This window comes from Salvelinus sp. IW2-2015, linkage group LG31 (assembly GCF_002910315.2).
Source record: "Salvelinus sp. IW2-2015 linkage group LG31, ASM291031v2, whole genome shotgun sequence".
Taxonomy (NCBI): domain Eukaryota; kingdom Metazoa; phylum Chordata; class Actinopteri; order Salmoniformes; family Salmonidae; genus Salvelinus; species Salvelinus sp. IW2-2015.
In genome coordinates, this window is record NC_036870.1 from 31,604,079 (window position 1) to 31,610,839 (window position 6,761).

The following is a 6,761-nucleotide window of genomic DNA, read 5'->3' on the forward strand; positions in this document are numbered from 1 at the left end:
GTGGAAAAAGCCCCAGGTCCATTTCGGTATGGGTCCAACTTTTTGGACCCATGAAGACCTCTAGTGCGAATTTGTTGTTTTTAACCACTCTGGTACTATGGTGTGAATGAGTTGTTTTACCACTGTGGAACTGTGGTGTGAATGAGATGCTGTGCTACTCTGTACTGAGGTGTTAAACATGTCCTAGGCTCCACACTGGGCCTGTTTCTCACCTCGGAAAGTAATCTCTGAAGAACAAGAAGTAGAGAGGGTAGTTCCATGAAGATAAAGACATGATGAATTGAGGAACAGTCCTGGGTCTTTAGCGTCCGGTAACAACTACCATCATTCATCTTTTTTCAAACACTCAGGAGATTCTGTCCAAAAATATTCCATCCCATACCCGTCGTCATCCAGCTTTAAATGACTCTTCCATCCATGACCTTGTCATCTAGCTTGTAAATGACTCTTCCATCCATGACCTCTTGCATCCAGCTTTAAATGACTCTTAGAGAGTAGAGGGCCTGACCTGTCTCTCATGGTGGGAGAGTTGGCTAGGTAGAGGGCCTGACCTGTCTCTCATGGTGGAAGAGTTGGCTAGATAGAGGCCTGTCTCTCATGGTGGAATAGTTGGCTAGATAGAGGGCCTGTCTCTCATGCGTGGAATAGTTGGCTAGATAGAGGGTCTGACTCATGGTGGATGATTGGCTAGATAGAGGGCCTGTCTCATGGTGGAATAGTTGGCTAGATAGAGGGCCTGTCTCTCATGGTGGAATAGTTGGCTAGATAGAGGGCCTGTCTCTCAGTTGGCTAGATAGAGGGCCTGCTCTCATGGGGAATAGTTGGCTAGATAGAGGGTCTGGCTCTCATGGTGGAATAGTTGGCTAGATAGAGGGCCTGGCTCTCATGGTGGAATAGTTGGCTAGATAGAGGGCCTGTCTCTCATGGTGAAGAGTTGGCTTAGATAGAGGGGTCGATCCGACTGACGAGATATGCGTTTGATCCCCTTCTGACGGCCAATTATACCTGCCTGGATGAAGGGAGGGAGAGAGGATGAGGGGGAGAGTGAGTGAGGGAGAGAGTGATGAAGGGAGAGTGAGTGAGGGAGAGAGTGATGAAGGGAGAGTGAGTGAAGAAGGGAGGGATGAGGGGAGAGTGTGAAGGGAGGGGAGAGGAAATTGGATGAAGTAGTGGTGGAGGAGGGAAGGGGATGAGGGGAGGAGCGGGAAGCGATCAGAGGGATGAGGAGGATTATGTGTAGGAGAGGAGAGTAGGGAGGGAAGAGGTGAAGGAGGTGGAGGAGGGAGAGAGGAAATGAGGGAGGATGCGGGGGAGGGTAGCAGATGAGGGGGCAGCGTGTGAAGGAGGGAGACGGATGAGGGGAATAGAGTGACAGTGAGAGAGAGGGATGAGGGGGAGAGAGTGAATGGCGGAGGGAGGGAGAGAAGTGTATGAGTGGGAGAAGGATGAGGGGAGAAGGATGGAGGGGAGAAGGATGAGGGGAGGGAGAGAGGATGAGTGGGAGAGAGAGGGAGGGAAGAGAGGGATGAGTGGAGATGAGAGAAGGGAGGGAGAGAGGGAGAGGGGGACAGAGTTGTGAATGGTGGGGAGGAAGAAAGCCATGAGGGGAGAATGATGAGGAGGGAGTCAGAGAGGGATGAGGGGGAGAGAGAGGAGGGAGAGAGGATGAGGGGAGAGAGGAGAAAGGGAGGACGAAAGGGGATGAGGGGAGGGAGGATAGAGGGATGAGGGGGAGAGAGGGATGAGGGGGAAGAGAGGGATGAGGGGAGAACGAGGATGAGGGGAGAAGAAGGAGGGAGAGGGGGAGAGAGAGGGATGCAGGGCGGGAGAGAAGGGAGGGAGAGAGGGATAAGGGGAGGGAGGGAGAGTAGGATAGGGAGGAGGGAGAGATGGATGAGGGGAGAGTGTGAATGTCAGTTTTATGAGTTTTTCAATCTTGCCTCTACCTAGCCAACTCTCCCACCATGAGAGACAGGTCAGGCCCTCTACCTAGCCAACTCTCCCACCATGAGAGACAGGTCAGGCCCTCTACCTCTAAGAGTCATTTAAAGCTGGATGCAAGAGGTCATGGATGGAAGAGTCATTTAAAGCTAGATGACAAGGTCATGGATGGAAGAGTCATTTAAAGCTGGATGACGAGGTCATGGATGGACATATTTTTGGACAGGAATCTCCTGAGTGTTTGAAAGATGAATGATGGTAGTTTACCGGACCGCTAAAGACCCAGACTGTTCCTCAATTCATCATGTCTTTATCTCATGGAACTACCCTCTCTACTTCTTGTTCTTCAGAGATTCACTTTCCCAGGTGAGAAACAGGCCCAGTGTGGAGCCTAGGACATGTTTAACACCTCAGTACAGAGTAGCACAGCAACTCATTCACACCACAGTTCCACAGTGGTAAAACAACTCATTCACACCATAGTACCAGAGTGGTAAAACAACAAATTCGCACTAGAGGTCTTCATKGGTCCAAAAAGTTGGACCCATACCGAAATGGACCTGGGGCTTTTCCACCAGGACCCGAGAACAATTAGACCCGATCCGATCGAAGTGGGGGAAGCAGCAGAATTTTTTTTTAAGCTACTTTATTGACTGGAGCTGTTAAAGCACGAGGGAAGGGAGAAATGTGCCGCTCTACCAGGAGGGGGATGGGCCGTACTGTGAGCGAGTGACATGGGGAGCAGGGAGGGAGATGTGTGTYGCTCTACCAGGAGGGGGATRGGCCGTACTGTGAGTGGCATGGGGAGCAGGGAGGGAGATATGAGACACAGCAACCAACCAACCAAGCCGACTCATTACTAGTAGCTACCATAGCTAGGTTTTTTATCATCCAATACGATTATGTAGTACCTCTATTGACTGTATCAMACCRGGAGAAGCTAGTTAAGCTTGCTAACGTTGGCTAGCTAGGCTAATTGAGGCTGCAGTGCATGTCCCAAAGCTGTCCGCCCCAAAGCCGCCCGCCCCAAGCCCCAAGCCCAAAAGCCCCCCGCCCCAAAGCCCATGATTCCGCCTGCAATCTAAATTCACACTTCCTCCTCAGCTGCCTGGCAAACATCGCTGGGGCAACGGCAGCATCTGCGGCCTCTACAGAGAGGGCAGTGAAGGGTGGGTAGGAAGAGGATGCTATTTGGGTGTTAGACTGGGCAGAGGATGGGCCAGGGGGCTTGTTAAGACATGGATGGCCATTGGCCAGACAGCCCTCCAACCAACCGCCCACTGATGTAGCATTGTGATCGACATCAATACCAGCACCAGAGGCCCATCTCAACCAGCTGGCCCCTTAACCTACATACATATACACTAATATGTAAGGATGTACTGCAAAACACCACGTTGTGCAAACACATGGACTCAATTGAATTGGGTAGCGGATGGGCAGGGGGCTTGTTTTGGCATGGAGGACCAGACTGGCCAAACCGCACCCTGATGTAGCGTTGTCGTCATCACCATCACCACCAACAACAAAGACCAATCTCAACCAGCTGGCCCCTGCATCTGGAGTCTCATCAGGGTGCATTCTGGGAGAAAAACAATTACTCATGTAGGTTAGAGCAAAAACACCACATGTTGAGTGCCCCCCCCCCCCCCCCCCCTCCCAGATAATGTGTTCCAATCGGCATCATCTGCGTGCATGCGTGTTATTTTACAATTATGAGTAGGCGTTTCCTCTACTAATGCCCTCTCTAATTGGTTGCATGATGTCATTGGAAACACTCATCTTCCTCTCTATAGAAAGGTGTCATTTTTCACCTACAAGTATGTGGATTTGGGGTGGTGCTGGAGAGGATGAATATGAAGTACATTTGTATTTTTTTTTTTTTTTTAAAATGTCCCTTTAACCGACGCCATATAAATCGAAAGTGTGTATTTGTTTATACCTATAGCTCTGTGCTTGCTACCGGGTACATTGGAGGATGGTATTCTGGGTAGGAGCAAAAACAAAGGACTCAGCAGCAGAAACAGCACATGTTGTGCGAAGCACGGATTCAAACGTGTTATACCAGTTCAGGTGTCGTTACATGATAGGTTGAACCATTAAATTATGTTGCCCCATACCGCGGTAGTAATAGCAATAGCTCAATCATTTCCTTGGATCCGATTAATGGAGGTCTTGGACGCCGTAGAACATAGCACACAACACAAAACCACACACACCCCCAACCACAACCCACGCACACCACGACACACACACCACACACACCACACACACAACCACACACACACACACACACACACCACACACACACACACACACACCACACACACACACACACACACCACACACACACACACCACACACACACACACACCCACACACACACACACACACACACACACACACCACACACACCACACACACACCACACACACACACACCACACCACCACACACACACCGAGCAGCTTACCTCACTACTCAAGTCAACAGAGAGAGGAATTATGAGAGTGTCGCACTGCAACAGTCAGATTGACGATGATATTGAGACTACCAGGAATGAACTGGGCCGTGGTAGCTTCCTAGTAGCTGCTGCGGTGTGTCAGAACGTCGCTGTCCGACTAGGCTACCAGGAATGAACTGGGCCGTGGATGCTTCCTAGGAGCTGCTGCGGTGTGGTCAGAACGTCCGCTGTCCGAGCTAGGCTACCAGGAATGAACTGGGCCGTGTAGCTTTCTAGTAGCTGCTGCGGTGGTGGTCAGAACGTCTTGCTGTGCTGCATAGGCTACCAGGAATGAACTGGGCCGTGGGTAGCTTCCTAGGAGCTGTGCTGCGGGTAGAATGTCTGTGTGAAATGCAGCTGAACTGTTTGATGTGAACAGTTGAAAAAATCCTTATGGAAAGATGGCAGACTGGTTCCACTTCACTCTCTCTCACCTGCTTGTTAAAAAATATAGTATCTTAGTTGAACTATTCCACCAAGGGTATTTAAGTTCCATTGATAAATCTCAGTCTATTGACTAAAAAACTTTGGAATCTCCTTTCAGAATTGGCACATCCCTTTTATATTTTAGAAATGACTACAAATTATGACTTAACTTTCTACTCCTGTTAATCCATGGAGAGAGGAGGAGTGTGTGAGCAAGTTTTTCACAGTTCTCGTACTTGATATGTGATTCAAGGGATCACCCCGCATGTGGACAATCCTAGGTTTGAGAAGAGACAGAGAGAACAGAGAGACAGCGAACTCCATCTCCGTGCGAGGAGGGCACTGGCTCGCCTCTCCTCAAACAAGAACAGAGTGTATCAAGGACACCCACTGAGGGAGAAGGAGGAGGAGAGACAAGGCTATTTAAGCGATAGGATGATGCCTTTCACGACTAAAAGCGCGAGGTTGAGTTTAGAAAAGAGCGGAGAGACGCATGAACCGCTTTAGGTCTGTTGGTCTCTTGACCACTTGACACTCTTTGACCAGGGTCAGATAAGTGATCAAATGTCTTCTGAAGAGCGATGAGAGCGAAGGAGGGCAGAAGAAGGAAGACAGAAGAATAATCCTCTCAATGTTTCAGGTCATGGGGCTGACTAAACCGCTTACTCTCCAACCCTCTAGTCCCTGTCCTGTAACGCACTCCCAGCTGTCTCCGCAAGGGAATTCTAAACCCACCCAATACACACACGCTATACTAGTTCACATGCGGTAGCAGAGAGAGAGAGAGGACGAGAGCGACCACACGACAGACAGACAGAGGCAGGGGCGCGGCAGCAACAGAGAGAGACACCGGAAGCACGACAGGAACAGAGGGCTCAGGCCGGCGGCAGAAGACGAGACACGACGCGGCAGACAAGAGCAGAGGCAGGGGCGGCAGCAAAGAGCAGTACAGACGCCTAGGGCAGACAAGACAGAGGACGCGGGCGGCGCAGAAAGAGAGGACAGCACGTCGGCAGAAAGACACGAGGCCAAGAGGGTGGGGCAGAAGAGGACAGACGCCGCAGGAAAGACAGCAGGCGGGGACGGCCGAGGAGCGACGCGGCAGAAGACGAGACAGCACGCCGCGCAGAAAGCACAGAGGCCAGGCGGGCGGCAGCACAGACAGACAGCCGCCGGCAGCAAACGACAGCCGGCCCCAGGGGCGGACGCACCAGACCAGACCGACGCCGCCCCCGACCGCGAACGACAGAGGCAGGGCCGGCAGAAAAGGAGCCAGACGCGGCAGAAAGCAGACTCGCCCCACGCCGCCGCGGCGGCGGGGCAGAGAAAGAGAGACAGACGTCGGCAGAAAGACACGCAGGAGCGCACGGCATCACGGCGGCGGGGCGCAGACGAATAGAGTAGGGGCGTACCACAAGGATGCGCGTCAGACCCCAGAAAGACATGTACCGGCGCCCAAGGCGGCGGGCCAGAACAACGCCAGGACCAGCTGACAGACGCGGCAGCGATAAGACAGCAGGCAGGCGGCGCGGCATAAGACAGACCAGACCGCGGCAGACAAACAGACGAGATAGCCGCAGAGCGGCACGAACAGGCCCACCGGGGACAGACGCGGCAGAAAGACACGAGGCAGGGGGCGGCCAGACCGCACCAGCGCCACAGCCACAGATGCGTGCAGACAAGACAGAGCGCCAGCAGCGGCGGCAGCGACAGACATAGACCAGACCCAGAGCTGGGCCAGAAAGATCTGAGGCAGGGGAGGTGGCAGGACAGGACAGATCAGACGCTGGCAGAAAGAACAGAGGCAGGCATCCGCCAGGGCACGGGCGGTCAGACAGACAGGATACAGACAGACAGACAGACAGGACAGTAAATGGCTCTGCTCCTTGGTA

At 52.4% G+C, this 6,761-nt stretch overlaps 1 pseudogene; it reads right to left on the reverse strand.

Annotated features, from left to right (window-relative positions):
* LOC111956037 (unconventional myosin-Ig-like) overlaps nt 1-6,761 on the reverse strand; it is an 89,742-nt pseudogene that overhangs the window by 14,130 nt on the left and 68,851 nt on the right.